Below are 18865 nucleotides of genomic sequence, written 5' to 3' on the forward strand. Positions count from 1 at the left end.
AAAACTGTTTTACCTTACGTATGATTACCGGGAATCGTAATGCTTTCTGCCAAAGCCGACAGCCCTAAAGGCCTAGATTTCGTTTTGGTCTTCCATTTTTCCTGTTGTCGGTCATGAGCAGCTGACTGTTCCCTTTGTTCGAAAGATTACTTAATACAGAAGCTTACGCCTAGCTCCGACTCTTCGCGCTCCGCACAGGACCGGTTTCGCAAGGAAGGGTGCGACGCTGGCAAGGGGGGCGCTGCGATCGCCGGAGCGTTCGGACGGGATTCACATCGGCTCCGCAGGGAATGCTCTTTTTCGGCGGTTCATCAATCCCAGGTGAATTAATTTTGTCAGGTGCTCATTCTACTAAGTGAGTGGAGCAATTTGATACCTAAGTTGGGTCGGAAGACCCATTTTTAGAGTAATTAGGACAGTTTTAGTGGCTGAGGCGGGGGCGACCCCGCTAAGCCTAACGTCGCCAACGTGCTCCGGCCATGTGCTCGGTCGGGGAAACGCAGTCCGAGGCCTTGATGGCCTCGCCTGAAGTCTTCATCGACCAAGGTGGAGAAGTGCAAGTGATCCAGGGCCCTTTTCAAGCTATGGATACTTTGTCAGCCGAAAATTACGAGGTTTCCGCGCAGACCCGGGGTACAGGCCAGCTAGGCCTAACCACCACCGGTAAGCGCGGAAGGCAGCCAACGGAGATCGACGGTCAAGGAGAAGCGGAATCCGCCTCGACGAGCCTCGAGAACGGTGTTTCTACCGGGAACGGTGCCGACGAGGACTTTCTGTGTTCTGACTATGACCGGGATCCAACGAACTCGTGTGCGGGGTGGATCGTTGTCGGTTCACGAAGACGCCAGAAAGCCACTACGAGCACGGGAACCTCTCCGCAGCGAGGATCGCCGTCTGAAGGTAAGCCAGGCAGGGCAGCCTCGGCTTTGATCACTAAAGCTAAAGAGAAGAGACGAAAGGAGCTAAAAGCTCAATACGTCGCTAAAGTCAACGCTAGTATGGCAAAGGCAGCTAGAATGCCCATTTTCGCCAAGAGAAGCGAACACCGCGTGGTGATAAGACCACGAGGAGGACTCGCAATGAACAACGTTAAGCTCTCTGAGCTAAGAGCGGCCGTAGCGAAAGCAGCGGGACTAACGATGGAAGAAGTGCAGGACGACTCGATCGCCCCGAACTTCGCACAGAACATTGCAGTGTTGAGTACACCCAGCGAAGAGAGATCCTTTAGATATGGATCGATCAGAAACATTGTATTGGGAGACCGCACGTATGAAGCATACGCTTACAAGTGCACTCCAGAAAACACCGCGAGAGGTGTGATTAGCGGCGTAGGAGTAGACGAGACGGAAGAGAACATCACTCGCAGTCTCGTAAACAAGCATAACCCCAAAATTTTGGCGGCCCACAGGCTCGGTAGAACCGAGTCGGTGGTAATACTTTTCGACGGAGATAAAGTCCCGTATTACGTGAAGTACGAAGGAGTAGTAGCGAAATGCACGTTGTACAGGCAACACAGAGAGGTTTGCGAAGTGTGCGGGAAAGTCGGGCACAGGAGAGACGTTTGTCCAACGCCACAAGTTAAGGTGTGTTTTGCATGCGGGCGGAACAACCCCGATGAAGAACACGTCAATTTCTGCAAACCGAGATGCAAGCTTTGCGGTGGAGCCCACCCTACCGGAGCAGGAAGCTGCAAGAACAAGTTCAAGGTCCCGCCACAGATAAGGGCTCGCTTGGCTGAGAAGAACAAGCGAGAAGACAAGATGGCGACGGGCAAGATGGCCATGAAAAAGGAAACGACCTTTTCCCGCCAAATCGAAAGAAGCTCCAGAAACCCGGAGAAGATTCGAGAAGCCCCCCCACAGCAACAAAGGGGAAGGAGCAAGAGCAAAAGTAGGCCAGAGGGTATGACGTGGGCTGACGTCATAGCCGAAGGGAACGCGCGCAATAGGAGGGACAAGAGTGCAGGCCCCGCCCAGAGGCCACGCTCGGTTTCCAAGAGCGACAGGAGGGAGAGAGCCGAACCCGACAGCGGGAGAGGAGGCACTCCTCCGGCAGCAGCTGTGCCGGCAGAAGGCAAAAACAACAAGAATATGGCAAAGAGCCAGGTGGCGGACAATAAAGAAGAAGCCCGAGAAACAAAGACGGAACTCTCGAAGATCCAAAGAGAGCTACAGGAGATGAAGGTCGTTGTAGAGGCCCTACAGCGTACCATCCATCAACAACGAGAACACATCAACAAACAGGACATCTTGATAGCCAAACTCCGCAAGGGGGAGCTGGACAATGAAAGCGGCGACATGGAGACTCAGGAAGACTCCACAGACGGGTCAGAGGAGGAACCTCCTATGCGCCCAAGACCAAAGAAAGCCAGAAAGGGCGGAAGTTCCGGAGGGAAGCTAGAACCGGCCGCGAACGGAAACGAAACAGCCATTCAGGAGGAGATCATTCCTGAAGAAAGCGAAAAGGACGGAGAGTCGTCATCGGTACAGTCCGAGGAGAACACACACAGCATAAGAATAGCCCGGAGCCCGATAGGCTATGCTGGACTAAACAACAGAATCGCAAGACTGGAGATCATTTACAAGAAATGGGACAGAAATCTCGACGCTATGGAGCAGAGAATCAACCAGAGGTGTACCCAACTGGTGCAACAGCAAATCGCTCAACAATTTGAGCAGCTTCAAAAGCAGGTGACGTGTCAATTCGACAACATGATGCGTCAAATACGCGAGGTCCTCCCAAACACTAACGATGGATCGTCGTAACTCAATAAGAGTATGGCATTGGAACGCCAATGGCTTCCGACGCCGCAGGGCGGTCCTGCAGCAACACATCAGAATGCTGGAACCGGACAGGAGGCCAGACATAATCGCACTACAGGAAACCCACATGGAGCAGGAACCAAAGCTCCTGGGATACAAATCGCACTTCTGCCCCCCCTCCAACCGGACGGCCGGGAAAGGGGCAGCACAAGGGGTATGCACCCTCATCAGGAAGGGGCTAGCATACACGGAATACCCACAGTTTCTTGGGGACAAGAACATGGCGATGGAGACCTGCGTAACGGAGATAATCCTCACGGGCAAAGGGTCGTCACGCCGGAGAGAAAGCAGGAAGACCAAGACGTCCTTTCTGCTGGCGAACGTATATAGTAACCCGTACGATCGCAAACAGAAATTCAAGTCTCTGTTCGGGAAGATCAGAGCAACGCAAGAGCTGGCCAAGAGAGAAATGGCCGGCACGGGCAATGCCATAGCGCTGGTGTGCGGCGACTTCAACGCTAGCCACCTGGAGCTAGGGTACAAACGCACGACGGCCAAAGGCAGGGACTTGCTTGCGGACGCCGCGGATGCAGGCTTCACCCTGCTAACGAACCCGACGCAGCCGTCGAGGGTAGGCACGTCGGTAGCAAGCGACACTAACCCAGACCTGGCTTTCGCACTGGTTCCCGAGGGAGGAGCGGCCAGGTGGAACAACACCGGCCACAACCTCGGCAGCGACCACTGTATACTAGAGGTGGAAATCCCGCTGGCCCACGAAAAGGGCCGACGAGGTAACAACAAGGAGCACAAGATCGTGGACTGGGACGCCTTCAGGCAGTTCAAGCCGGGCCGCGTAAGAAACATCGACGAATGGATCAAAAGCCTTCAGAAAGCCGCGGAGGACACGACGAAGACCATCGAATCGGACGAGGAGGTGGAAGCGATAGATTCGCGTCTAGCGCACCTCCTGGAAGCCAGACGGTCGCTACAGATGAGGTGGAAGCGACAACGACACAACAAAAAACTCCGCAAGCGCATCGCGGAGCTCGGGAGAGAGATAGAGAAACACAGCGCTCGACTGTGCAACCTACAATGGTCTGCGCTGTGCAGTAAGATAGACGGGCAACTACACCGCAGCAGCCCCTGGAAACTCCTGAAAACGCTCATGGACGAGACCAAGGGCAGAGAGTTCCAGAGCACGCGCATGACACAAATTCTCCACACCACGGCCAGGAGGCTAGGAGAAGAAGAAATGCATAAACAGCTAAACGACAGATACCTACCGGAAACGAAAAGGGAACAACAAGAGGACTACGATGGCCCTCCAAACGCACATCTGGACCGGGACATTGAAGAATGGGAGGTACGTCGGGCGACGCAAGCCCTCAACGGCAAGTCGGCGGCGGGCCCGGACGGTGTTTCGAACAAGACCCTTCGAAACCTCAACGACGAATCCATCACGGAGCTCACGATATATTTTAACAAGTGCTGGAGGAACGGAACTCTCCCCAAGGCGTGGAGAACGTCCAAGACAATTCTCCTGCCAAAGCCGAACAAGCCACCGGGTATAGAGGGGCTGCGACCGATCTCGCTCACGTCCTGCGTGGGCAAGGTCCTGGAGCACGTCCTCAACGCCCGGTGGAACGACTACATGGAAAGGCACGGCTACTACCCCGACACGATGCTCGGATTCAGAGCGAAGTTGGGGACGCAAGATGCCATGCTACTTCTACAGAGAGAGGTACTAGACCCCCCGGGAGGCGTCCCTGGCAAGGACAACCGAGCCATCCTGGGCCTAGACCTTCAGGCGGCCTTTGACAACGTCAAACACTCGGCAATCCTCAAGCAATTCTCTCGTCTAGGCCTGGGCGAAATATCTTACAATTACGTCCGCGCTTTCTTGTCGAATCGCACGGCAAGACTGTCGCTGGGAGACAGAAAGCTCGAGGAAAGAAGACTCGGAAGCATAGGAACACCGCAGGGCTCAGTGATCTCGCCGTTCCTATTTAACACGGTGATGATCGAGGTCGCCAAACGGCTGAAGGCGCTGGGCCCCGACGTCCGTCACTGCATATACGCAGACGATGTCACAATTTGGGTGACGGGAGGGAGCAACGGGAAAATCGAATCGGACCTTCAGGAGGCGGTTAGAGCGGTGGAGTCCGCTCTTTCGAGCACAGGCTTGCGCTGCTCACCGAAAAAATCGCAGCTCCTGGTGCTGCCGCCACCGGGGCGATACAGGAAGACGGCGGCGCAAGAGGCGGCCAAGAACATCTCCTTACGAACGGAAGACGGCGAACTCATCCCGCACGTCCCCGGCATCAAGATTCTCGGCATGCACGTGGACGGTGTCCAAACCAACACCACGGCGCTGAGAAACATGATCACGAAAATCGGAATAACGACCCGCTTGGTTAAGCGAGTGTCGTCGAGATACAACGGCATGAACGAGCGAGGGCTCTTGCGCCTTCTGCAGACCTTCGTCGTTAGCCAGGTCGCATACGCAGGAGCCTTCCACCGATGGACGAGATCGGAGGAGGGCAAGATCGACGCAGCCATACGCAAAGCGTACAGGAGCGCCCTGGGACTTCTCCCGGGGACGAAGACGTCGGCCTTGCTGGATCTGGGAGTGCACAATACACTCACGGAGATCAGCGAGGCCCAACGCATGTCCCAACTGGTGCGGCTGAGCTGCACGAGAACGGGCAGGAGCATCCTCGACATGGCTGGCATCAACCCGCCCAAAGGAGGGGAGAACAGCGACACGAGCGACAGAATACCGCTCGAAGACGAGGAGGCGAGGGGAATCATCGTGTTCCCTATGCCGAAGAACGTAGACCCGGAGAGGGACAGGGAAAGGCGCCTAGCAAGGGCGACAGCCCTGGCCAGGATCTACAGACACGACGACGCCGCGGCCCACGTGGACGTGGCGAAGTACCCGACTACAGCGAACGCTTTCACCGTAGCGGTGGTCAGATCGTCCACGGGCGAGCTGATCAACGCCGCGTCGGTGAGGGCGAAGACCCCGGGCCAAGCCGAGGAAGCGGCGATTGGCCTGGCGCTGGCGACACCCGGCGTCAAGACGATCCTGAGCGATTCAAAGACGGCGATCAGGAATTTTGCAAGGAGTACGGTATGGGAAGGAGCGGAACGAATCGTGAGACTCGGACGGGCCTCGCGGGATCCGCGAGCCCACAGCCCCGTAACGACCATCAAGTGGTTTCCGGCTCACATGGGCCGGCTGGAAAACGTCGAAAACCGCAACGACGACGCAGACGCTGCAGCCCGCGAGCTCTCCATGTGCCGGGCCGGCGAAACGCAAGTCACCGCGGATCCTGACGAAGAAGCAACGAGCGCCGTCCTGACGGACTACGGGGATATCCTCAGAAGACATCGGGAGGCGAGGAGGGAGTACCCGAACCCGCATCGAGACCTCTCTCGAGCGGAGACGGTGCTCCTAAGACACCTGCAAGTGAAGTGTGCTTTGACTCCCGCGTGGGCCAGGCACGCGTGTCCCGAACTTTTCGTGAGTGCTGTGTGCAGTGTATGTGACAGTGAACTCGCGACTCTGTGCCACATCACTAGGTGTGGAAGAACTGCTAACACGGGCGATCCCGCACGGGGCGAGGAAGCCGAAGACTGCGTGGCGGGAGCCGGGGTGCCAGGAGACCGGCTCCCGGAGGGACTAGAGCGGTGCATTCGCTCGGACAATTACCACCAGCAAAAGTGGGCGATCCAGCAACTCGAGGAGGCTCTGGCAAGACAGAGGAGAACGGGAGACCACACGCCGGACTCACCGGCAGCGGGACCCAAATACCCCTGTCAAGGCACTCCCCTCCCTCGAGTCCAAGGCCCGGTGTGACAAGAGACTTTATTCGAATCACACTAGAGTCGTAGTGCGAGCCCTGCGTGGCCGCTGACTACATCTTGCCGGATCTATAAATAAAGTTCTTCTCTCTCTCTCTCACGCTGGCAATGTTTCTTCCGTAGCGGTATCCAAAACTATTCTTTACCTCACACCATGAGCTAGTGTATGCGATTTTAAGCCTATTATTATGATAAAAAGTTACCCACACGCCATTTCTGGTTCGGACAAGCATCAGACGTTGACCGAACGCAAATAAACAGCAGGGAGAGCGAGCCTGAGTGAAGCAGACGACAAATGCGAGAATCCCTAAGCTGACGTCACAGAGGCGCGCTTCGCAGCGCCGCCCGTGTTCGCGCTCACCGCCAATACGACTGCTATATGGTTGTTGGCGAAAAGTAGACAGACAGACTGCTAATAATACCCTACTTACACGGGCGCAGTTAACAACGGTCAAGCGACCCGCGGTTAGACAAAATTGCTGCGTTACACGGCAGACGAAACTGCGGTTACCCGCTAACCACGGTTAACGCAAACTGAGCTTGGCCACCTCAGTTCAGTCACGCTAACCGCAGTTGCCGCAACCGCAGTGCTCAAAATTGCGCAAGTCAGTTCGGGCGCAAGTGGCGGCGCATCAGCGAAGGCGGAGAAAAAAAAGGCTCTTCATCCACAGCAGATTGGTCTCGGGTAATCTGCACTTGCTTCTCGGTGCGGGAGGGTCTAATGGATTGGCGGTGAGCGCGAACACAGGCGGCGCTGCGAAGCGCGCCTCCGTGACGTCAGCTTAGGGATTCTCGCATTTGTCGTCTGCTTCACTCAGGATCGCTCTCCCTGCTGTTTCTTTGCGCTCAGTCAACGTCTGATGCTTGTCCGCACCAGAATTGGCGTGTGGGTAACTTTTTATCATAATAATAGGCTTAAAATCGCATACACTGGCTCATGGTGTCAATTAAAGTATAGTTTTGGATACCGCTACGGGAGAAACATTGCCGGCGCCACCCCATTCCTTGCGAAGCCGGTCCTGTGCGGAGCGCGAAGAGTCGGAGCTAGGCGTCAGCTTTTCATGTAAGCATTCGAACAAAAGGAACAATCAGCTGCTAATAACCGACAACAGCGAAAATGGAAGACCAAAACAAATTCTAGGCCTTCAGGGCTGTCGGCTTTGGCAGAACGCATCCCGATTCCCGGTAATCATATGTAAGGTAAAACAGTTTTTGCAACCTTGCCGAACGCTCGAACGCGTTTTGTCACATCACTTTACGTTGTCAAGGCATGAAAGTTTGCCGACATGCAATATAGACTGCAAAAACTGTAGGTTCAGTTCCAAATAACCCAGTGTGTATATACGCGCGTGCTGATTCTATACCAGGCATCTAACCAGTATGGAGGTTTATTGAGCAAAACGAGTCACGTCTTCGTTAAATTTATAGTAACACATATATGTTAAGTCCTGGAGAGATATTTCGGAACATTTTGCACAGCCACATCTTCCCGATATTCGGATATGAGCTATAGGAAAACTGCACTCAAGAGGAGGAGGAGGAGGAGGAGGAGGAGTAAGGGGAGGAGGGGAAACTTTGTTTAACAAATAAATCGATCTGGTTAGTGGGCCGGGTCCTCAGTCCAGGACAAGAGAGTAAAAGTAATTTTCTTCAAATCATAGAACGCCATCCCGAGTAGAATAGGATTTGTTCTTCGCGCCTGGAAGGGTTGAAAAACAATAAAGAGCTACTTGGAATTCTTCTTCGGTTTCGAGTCTTGTAATATATGGAGGTATACTATTTATTACGTTAGTTAGCGATCGTATATCATGCCTTCAACACCGTAATCATGTCATCATTGTTCGAGTTGAGAGTCCTTTCGTTATGATAACGATATAATTACTATAGAAATTCGGAGCACAAAAGCCGCCTTCGAGTACTGTGGACCACGTTGTTTAGGGCGCGATCGCGGTGGCGTAGCACAAACCACCTTCTCATTGTATTTGCATGTGAATAAACAAAGCACGCTGCGGATATGCACCTTCTTGCACGCAGCCGTAATGAAAGCCAATTTGTGAAGAAGGGAATGTATGCCATACAAAATGAAGGAAATATCCACACGACCTTTGTGAGGCTCCCAAACATCCCGAAACCTCCTAATAAGAAGTTGGTGACGGCGCAGGAAAATTAATGCGTTGGGCAGAAAAAAAAGCAAGAAACATCAATCCGATACAAGAAAACAACGAAAAAAAACAGAAGAAAGCCTGCTGTGCGATGAGCGTGTAGAGGCCGCTGCTTGGTACGTAGTATTAGACTGTTGAGTCTTCATAGGAGCATCTCAAAAATACTGCAGGGAAGCCTACGCATTTTGAATACTTATCGAGAAGCTCTGGTCGCTGATTCTCGCGAATAAGCAGGAAAGGACGAGTTACACACGATCTTCTGACCGATGCTCTGAAGAAAGTTGTTCTCTATCTCTTCGTGTGTTGCAAGCTTCTGGGGGATACAGCTTCAAATTATTCAGATGCGTCAGAAGCTGGCAAAATAACTGAGTCGCTAGAAATACGCTCTTTAACGCACTACAGCAACGAAGCGGGCGATTTCTAGCCCAGGCACTGTTGCCCCTCACAAGCGGAGTGTAGCAGACGACAGCGGCACGAATCCCTAAGCCGACGTCAGAGCCAGGGGGCGCCACTCAAAGATCTCACCGCCAATAGGAATGTTGTGTACACGATTTTTCTGACAGCGAGGCTTTGAAGGAGAAGGGGGAGGGGGGGGGGGTGTTCCTAATTTCCATGTTTTTTATTTTTATTTTTTGTTCGGACTAGCGACCGCTAGGAGGACCGGTACTGGAAACGGGGAGGTTGCAGGAATGGCAGAAGTAGGAGAATGTGGTAGGGGAGATGTGCGACAGTACGGTACAGTTAAAGTGTGTGCCTGTCTGTAGCCGGCGCCACGTCCGGGCCTCTGCTGTAGTGAGCGACGGGTCGGGAGGGGGTAGTGGAAACGAGTGTGGCGGTAGTGGGCAAGCAGGTCGGTGTATCTGAGCGACAGAGGGTAAATAGCTGAGGGGGTAAGACGTTGCGCTGCTGTGCCCGAGGACGCGGGTTCGATTCCCGCCAGCGGTAGCCGTTTTCCTGATGGAAGAAACATCCCCCTCGCGAGGGGCAGGATCAAATGCAGAGCATTTCCGGGGGCGCACGACGTTAAGTAGTTTGCGTTACGTTAACGTTGTTGCACTTGTGGCAACTGCTGACGAGAGAGCTCTCGTCAGCAGTAAAATTGGCAGCCTCGGCGCACGTTGAGTCCGAGAGAGGGGAGATAGTGTCCTTGAAACGTGCCTGGGCGCGCTATCGAATGTTGATCGCGCCAATAGCGAGACGCCTGAGCCGGGCATGTCGAGGCGAGCGATGCGGACAACTACGGACGCCAAGAACGGGTGACATTGTGAGTTAAAGAAATGCTCTGCATTTAAAACAGCGCGAGGGAGACACGGAATGTGCATCAATCGTATAGACTGTGTACCCTGAAAAAAGAAACAGCTGTGACCAGCTTAAGGGTACTACATATACATTTTGTAAAATACAAGGAAAAGCTAGAAATGGCAGCGATGAACGGAAACAGAGAATTCTAAAGTGTGGGCCGCATAGTAACTCAGCATGCTACTTAATTTGACCTTGTGCATGTGCCATCAATGGGGATGCCGTATGAACCAAAAAACTTGCATGTTGCAGCACTGTTTAAAAACAAGTCGTCTCGATACACAGTTCCGGCAAAGCTTGTTTGGGTGTGAGAGTTGCGTGATTAACATTAATGAATTCCGGCACTGCTGCTGGAACAAGCAAGCGCCCACTAATCACGCTAGAACTGAGGGGTACAGCACTTTCCAGCGTGAAATGCGGGAATTAGTAGCCGTTTTCAGGCGGCACCTCTTGCCATGGTGAGCAACATGTAATATTAATACTTGAGGGGCGGCCTATAACCTTACAGACACCAAATAAACGTTTATTCAAATGAAAGATTTATTGATTATGACGTTTTAATGCGCCGACGCAACGCAGACGATGAGGCACGTCGTAGTGGAGGGCTCCGGATTAATTCTGACCACCTGGGCATCTTTAACGTGCGCCGAAATCTCGAACACACGGGCGTTTTTGCTTTTCGCCTCCATCAGAAAAGCGGCCGCCGCGGCCCAAAATCGAACCTACGTCTTTGTGCTCAGCAGCACAACGCTTCAGTCACTGAGCCACCGCGACGGATTTTATTGAAATCAAAGCAATAGTGGTGTTTCTATCACAGAACTAGCACAGAACTAGGCTCTTCACCACGGCTCTTCACCACTTAAAGAGATGCAAACGCTAATTCGCTGCTCGAATCACGTTAATAGTTTATGCGAAAGGCGAAATAAAGGCTTCCGTCAAATAACCTAACCGAAGAATCCAACTTAGCTATCGGTATCTCCCATGTACACCCAAAGGAACACGCAAGACACTAAGCGTCCCTACCAGCTAAGCGCCCTTTCTACCCACGGCAATATGGCCGCCGACCGGTTTCCCCGGCGTCACCTCCCCGCGTTGCCGGCTATGGGAGCCCTCCACTCCAGAAGTTTTATACAACCTCCTTGATCACGCCACGATCGCGCCACACGCGCGCGATGCTGACGTCACGATCACGCCACAGATGTTGTTGATCCCGCGACGCGCGCGCCCCCACCTGTTGGGCGCGAACCGACCGCGGAGAGAGCGCGCGATGCGAGCGGAGAGTAGGCGAGGAGGAGCGGGGCTGACGAGAGAGCGTGGCGATGAGTGCGTTCCAGCCTCGCCGATACCCGCCTTTATCACGCCACGATCGCGCCGAGAGGGCGCACCTGTGAGCGATGCGGACTACTACGGACGCCAAGAACGGGTGACATCGTGAGTTAAAGAAATGCTCTGCATTTAAAAATAAAGTCTTCATTGTAGAAATCAATTGCTCGAGGCACTGCCATCAAAGAAAATAAAACATCCCCCTCGCGAGGGGCACGGTCAAATGCAGAGCATTTTCGGGGGGCGCACATACCCGATTTTATCTGGTTCGAAAGAAATTGACAGCGAGAGCGAACGCCGAGAACCGCCCCATCACGGCACGACCGCGCCACGACCACGTCACGACTACGTCACGCTCACGCCACAACTGTTGTTGCTCCCGCGCCAAACTACGACGCATGCGCGCCCCACCTGTTGCTGAACGCGATCCGAGCACGCAGAGAACACGCGAGGAGCAGCGGAGAGCTGGCGAGGAGTGGGGGAGAGGGCGCACCTGGAACGGCTGTTGCGGACGCCGAGGCACGCCAACGCCGGGTGACATCGTGAGTTAAAGAAATGCTCTGCATTTAAAAATCACCTGGCGTTCGGAGGAGACGAAGGTTCTCAAATAGCGGGCGCCTCAAAGCTGTGCCCAAGAGGCGCTTTCGTTTTTTGCGTCACTCTCGCAAGCAGCGCGACTGCCCGTCAGGAGCGGCTCGTTTCCCGATTCAACGGACCAAATACGACAAAAGCCGTGCTATATTTGTGAATTCCGCGCGTCGTCCGCCAACAAAAAAAATGATAAACCAGGCAATCGAGAAGCGTTTTCAGCACTCGGAAACGATCGGCGCGCACGTCGGCCGTGCCTGCGAACATGCCGGCGCGCCTGCCCGCACGGAACTGCAAGCGGCTCGAACCGGCCCATACCACGGCAGCAACAGCTTATCGCCGCTCTTCGACATCAACCTGATCGCTGAAAAGAACTTCCACATGCGAGAAAGTGGAAGTTAGTGCGGTGAAAAATTCTGCTATATATTGTTATTCGCAGTTGTAGAGATAGCGGTGGTCAAATATCCACCGCGATGTTAAGCCTAAAGTTCACAACACCGAGCAGACCTGAGCAAACCAAGCCGGTTGCGAGCTTTTGGGGAAGCCCCTCTCCTCGCCGCGCGCGACTGCATTGCGTTTGGCTATGAAGCGACTGCTTTAAAGATATTTCCTTTTAGATGCAGAGCATCTCATTCACTCGCCTTGTCCCTCCGGCGTCGTCGTCGTCGTCGTCGGCGTTGTCCGCCCCTCCCCCATTCTCCTCGCCGCGCCAGCTGCGACATTTACTTCTCCAACCGCGGGCAGTTTTACAAGGAGATCCACGGAACTGCCATGGGAGCTTCCAGATCCGTCACTACTGCAAATTTGGTCATGGAGGTCATTTAGCAGGATGCCCCCGCCGATTTCGCTCCCAAGCTTAAGATGTTCGTCCGCTACGTGGACGACTGCTTCTGCATTATCTATAGGAAAGATGCCCACAACTCCTGCTTCTTCTCAACCCGATTGAAGCCGCCATCCAGTTCACAGCAGAATTGAATGTGACAGCCGCCTTCCTTTCCTCGATGTCCAGTTGAACCGTACCGGAACTAGCCTTTCGTTTGCTGTGCACAGGAAAGCGACGCATACCGGACATTACCAGAATTTTAATTCGTGCCACCCAGCCTGTCACAAGCAATCTTTCGCTTCGTCTCTTGTGACGCGGGCAACACGTATTTTCTCAAGTGACGACGAAAGAGGAAAGAACTTCAGACAATACATTAAGAATTATTGACGAGCGGGTACCCGGAGAAATTTATTAAGAATGTTGAAGATCGTGTCCTCAATTCCAGGCCATCCTAGGGCAAGTCATTTCGAAGACGTGCCGGCATCCATAGGCTCCTGGGGTCAGCGAAGCTATAAGCCGTATCCTTTGCAAGGTATGACCGCGTTGTGCCCATGCCGTCCAACAAGCTGAGGAATCAGCTTGTGAACGTGACAGATTGCTTGGACAGCAAGAGATACCCCGGTGTTGTCTACAAGATACCATGTGCAGACTGCAGCTGCAGTTGCATCGACGAAACTGGCAAATTCATCAGGAGATAAAGGAACATAAGGGACGCAGGCAAGAACAGGAAAGTGCCGAACACGCTGGCCGAGCACGCCAATAATCATGGTCATTCCATCGATTGGGATAACGCCGCTATAATAGCCAAGGAAAAGAATTCAACCACGAGACTACTTTTGGAATCCGTGTTTATTCAAACGACCGAGGATACTATCAATACGACAGATGGCAATCTTCCTGCAAGCTACACATTATGTCACATTTTAGAATTATAAGCTAGTTACCGCTCTCGCTGGCTTAGGGTGATCAAGGAACCCGTGCGGGTCCCGAAACGTCTGTGTTTTCACCTTGACTTGGTCAGTGACTGCATCTTCGTCCTCATGATGCCTGATCTGACGAAGTTTCGTCAAACTCTTGACTTCCCTTTTAGTAAGCATTATGAGCTTCTTAACTTTGACGCATTAAAAATGATGTTTGTTTCAAGCTGGTAACCGGGGGTATATCAGGGCTTCCTAGTGAACACCGTTCAAAATTTGGCGTTTGTTTGGAAATGGATCAGTAATGATGACAGTGGAGAGCATTTATAACTTTTAAAAAATGAAATATTTTGTCCACGAAAACCTGGTCAACGTTTTTTACATGTCTTTGTTTATGCACATATCATCTGCATGCGCAACATTGTCGGTCTCCATTCAAGATCTCTCTGATCGTTGAACGTATCTCAGCTGGGAGAAGGTCGTCTCGGTACCAAAGTTTCCATCAGCAAGGCACACAATTGTCAGTGCAGCGTTTGCCGACCTGGCGTAGTGACCAGTAGAGTCATGTCAATACTCAATTGGAAGCTGTTCTTCTGGGGCTTGCTGGAATTCCAGTAAGTGCTTGTTGAGAACGGTGGACCGTCAGCCCACGATTGTGCAGATCGCTACTTTGAAAAGGTCTATTCGGGGGAGAAAGCGGGTTTAAACTCAATTCTCCTGACACATGCTGAGGGTAAAAATACAATAAATTCAGGTTTTACCTGAAAAAAAAAAACAATCCCAAGTATAATTCAAAGTTGGGTTGAAATGGCATATTTTTTCATTGCAAGATGCACAATTTTGCCAAATGGTCACGTGTCCACCACAAAAAAAAAAGTTCCACTGTGGGTAGTAGCCTGGAAGAGAATGCAGCCAATATTCCACACCCCCTGTGTTTGCGTTGCCCCTCTTCTAAATTTGCTTTAATATTGTGGAAATTGATGAAATGATTTTATGCTGCTTTATATTGCCTAAAATAGTTGTCAAGCAACGTTTTACTATTTCCTGCAACTAATTTGCATTATTAACCTGACGTTGTCACATTGGGCATATTATTGGCATCTTGCATAAGTGGCACTCTGAAGCCTCTTAAATGTATACCCACTTCCCCCTCCCCTATCATCAGTCGCTGTTGACTTCCCCTACCCATGTCCTTCCGTGTATCAAAAGGAAAGAATGGTTCATAAAAAATTTTTCAGCAAGAGTTCACTGGTTACCTGTAAAATAGTAGCTACCTTAAGCATTTACCTTTGCCCTGCCTTGTGGTTTAAAAAATGTCTCCTTACACAAAAATGTGTCCATCTGGTGTTTCATTTGGGTGCGTGTTTGTGTATACTCAGATTAGTGTGTTTATCTCATCGCAGGAAGGTTAACCCTCCGTCATTGGATCAGCCTACCTGGATTTCCAGCACTTCAAACATCATCAAGACTCGGCCACTTTAAATAGGTTTTCACTGTAATGCACATGTTTTGATATATTTTCTGTGATCCCTAACTTATTTTTTATGATCATTCTTTTTAGTTCTTGCAATTGACTTTTTTTCCGCTATAACATTGAAAGGCTGAAAGGCATTCAGTATCTAGTCATTTTTTATAAGCATGTTTTAATTGCTATGGCAGCCAAATAGGACGGGTTGTTTCTAATTTTTGCCTTTTATGCATATCAAGTTTTTATTTACTCCCACATCTTTTGGTCACCTTTTATTCTATTTTGACTTGTCATGTTTATTTTGAATAATAAAATTGCTAGTCTTGCAAAAGTAGCTCAGTGTGCTTATTGCTGCATTTAAGGTGTGTCTAGATGCTTTAGCTCAGTCAAATTTGTCAGGCCACACGAAATGCAGTAAAATGTGGTTATGCTGTCCCATCCATGCAATATCAAAGTTGTTTTAGATGAAATCAGTTATATATGTGCACTCTTATTCTGATGACCGCATTTCTATATACCCCTGGGTGTAAAACAGGAAGAGAGCTATAAGAGTCGTCTTGATGACATCTTAATAAGATGATAGCACGATGACTACAATGACGCTGGCGTAAACTGCTCTAAGAGGTTTTCCTTTATGTCTCCACAATTACTAGAAAACATCTTCACAAGACATTATGTCTCTATTTGGCATGCTTAGAAGTCGTCTCTTAGATTGCTATTCAAAATTTTTGAGAACGTCGTCAAAACAGAGAATAAACATTTTGTTGCTTTCAATCCAGATAGCTATGAGGTGTTTAGTATTCCTCCTGTAAACGTCTTGTTGGAATTTTTAGCAGTCTCTGAGATATCATCAAGAATATCTTGCAAGACGTCTTGTAGCTCAGGCATATGTCGCATTAGCCGAGCAACAGGATGGCTATCTCCCGTCTTGGCAATGTCTATAAAAATCTTGATCAGGTGTTGCGTAGACATCTTGGAGGTCTTGCCAAGATGTCGTATAGAAGTGTGGTAGCTGTCCTAATGTGCAGATCAAGATGTCTTGGACAGCTTCACAAGATAAGTTTGAAACTTCTACAAGACGTGCTTGCGTTCAGTGGGGATGGGTCTGCGTATTGGGCGAAAAGTGTGCTTTAGCTGGATGAATGTCAGGTTGGGCAGAGGGCCTTTGTGGATGAGGCGCATAGCAAAGTATGCCCCTCTTCTGCGCATCACCCCTTCATTCTTTTTCCCGTTTCTGTGGAGCACGGGATGGTGTTGGCGTTGATAATTGAATGGGCTCAGCTTGCACGCACTGCGTGTACCATTCAGAAAGGGGTGTTGCAGACAGTCATTTTCTCCTCCGCGATTAGGCAGATTCGTTCGGCGGCATTTTTCGCTAACCGAGGAAACTGGGGAAAAGGGAGTTGACGAAGCAAGCAGGGGGGGGGGGGGGGGGGGAGGGAGTTGACGCAGCAAGCACGCTGCGGCTTGCCGAGAGAGTTCCAGGCTCTATCCTACACGTGAAGGCTTGACGGTCACCAGCCCTGCCCTGCCATAGGCAGACGGCGCTCGCGACAGTAGCAAATACCCGATGGCCATCTTCGACCTCGGTCACAACAAAAGCCCCTCCATTGCGTCCACGGCCGCTGTTTTCCTGGGCGGCGGCTACCCAGAGCAGTGTATATTCAGGGGCCTGAGTCACAAAAACGCCGACATCACAAAACGGTGCAAGGGCCGAAGCGCCCTTGTATCGGGAAGCTCACACTCGAAGTGCCATTCAACACACAAAAGAGGCCGCAATTGTAAGTCATTTTCTTCCCCTGACCCCTGAGTTATCCTTGCGTGATCACTGTCTTTTAATATTTAAATAATCGCTTCCTAATATTTACATGATGTCACAGTATCTTTATGTCTGCGAGTCAAAAAAACTTATATCTCGTTTTATTTCTAATGCAATATTTGCGTTTAAATTGGTTGTTGAAAGGAGCGCCAGCTATGAAGCGGGTAGGTAACTTAGAAAGAGGGAAAAAGTAAACGTAAACGCCTAAATATCCTATGATGCACAAAGTTGACGAGGGTTACTCAAAGCGCATCGGGACACCGTTAAGTAGATGAAGAGTTACCGCTGTCCGTGAATTACGTGAACAGTTAAAGTGCATGAAGAGTTAAAATATATTTGTTCTCGCTGCAGTTTTAGTAGTTTGCTTCATCTACAGGCACGCAACTCCAAGTGAGGTAGCGGCTGTCGCATGGTGTGCCCGTTATCGTGACCTTTGTTACCCCATTTTACACCACGCGATCGGGCGTAAAATGCTTATCAGCAAAAAAAAAAAAAAAATTCTTCTGCGTTTCGGACAACAGCAACCAAATAAAAAAAATCTTATTATTACGGCCTACGCCATTTTATGACGGATGTCACACTCATACCACACACGTTGAAATAAAGCAAGTAATCACATGAAATTATGCTCATTTAATGCAATGCCTGCACAAGGGGCCCGTGCGCGCAGTGCGTGATACGTATACGTATCACGGGCGCAGATTTCCACCGCGTGATCTACGGATTTTTTCCCAGTTTACAACTTCATCTGACACTAAATACCATAATAATCAACACCAATAGAAACATTAAGCCCATTTGAAGACAAAATACGACCTTGTTGAATTTGATAGAACTAGCCTTTGGTAACTCACACCGGTAGATTCCAACCCAGAAGACGTTTTTCAACCGGAACAATGCAACAAATATCAAAAAGTTTCAAATTTCGCGCTGCAGTGACGTCATTTGGACAGGAGTGATTTAGTGCAGGCCAGCACTAAAACGTAGTTATGAGGGTGTTAACTGCACGTAACAATTGAAATGATAGCATCAATGGAACGAGATGCTCTCTACAATCGCGCAGCCATGTTGATTGGCTGTGTCTTAGGTCGTTTGACGCCAATTGTAAAAAGATCCTGTGATGTCATAGAGGAATCGCCGGAAAGTGGGTGGGGAGTGGCCGCTGCTTCATGTGTTTCATTTCATATCTCGATTATTCTTTTGAAGTTTGCGATAAGATTGGAATCGTTGTTATCGGGAAAATGCAGTCTGTTTAATGAACCAGACATGTATTTTGTCTTAATACCATGTAAGGGCGCCTGCAAACTACCTTGCTTTTCGTCTGTCCGGGGGGGGGGGGGGGGACTTGAAAACAGCTTTACCCCCCCCCCCCCCAAAAAAAAAAAAAAAAAAAAATCCTGGCTACGCGCCTGGCCTCAATAACGGCGCGGGTAGGCCAGTAGAGGCATTGATAAGCGTCTGACGGCTTCGCATGAATTATAGAGGCCATTCTTAGGTTAACTCGAAACAGAGGGTGGGTTTGCGTGCAGCAGGACCAGTTTGGGGGGGAAATGGATACAGGTAGAGAACGAAGCCAAATCGTGTCGTCCCCTCTTAATATTTACATATTACATTACAGCACACTCAGCAAGAATCTAGGAAATACGCCGAAACGGTTAGTTATAGACGGACTTGCTAATAACTAAGCACTGTTTCGGGAATGCCGTATAAGTGGGAGCAGACGAGGCAAAGTACTGCAGAAATCGTGTAACTGGGGTGGGAGGGATAAACGTCTGTCGGACAGTGGTGGAAAATCATGGAAGGGGGAGGGGTCAAAGGGTCCTGACCCCGCTTGTGT

This window comes from Haemaphysalis longicornis, unplaced genomic scaffold, assembly GCF_048455015.1.
Source record: "Haemaphysalis longicornis isolate Haplotype H1 unplaced genomic scaffold, Haemaphysalis longicornis Haplotype H1 scaffold_4, whole genome shotgun sequence".
NCBI lineage: Eukaryota > Metazoa > Arthropoda > Arachnida > Ixodida > Ixodidae > Haemaphysalis > Haemaphysalis longicornis.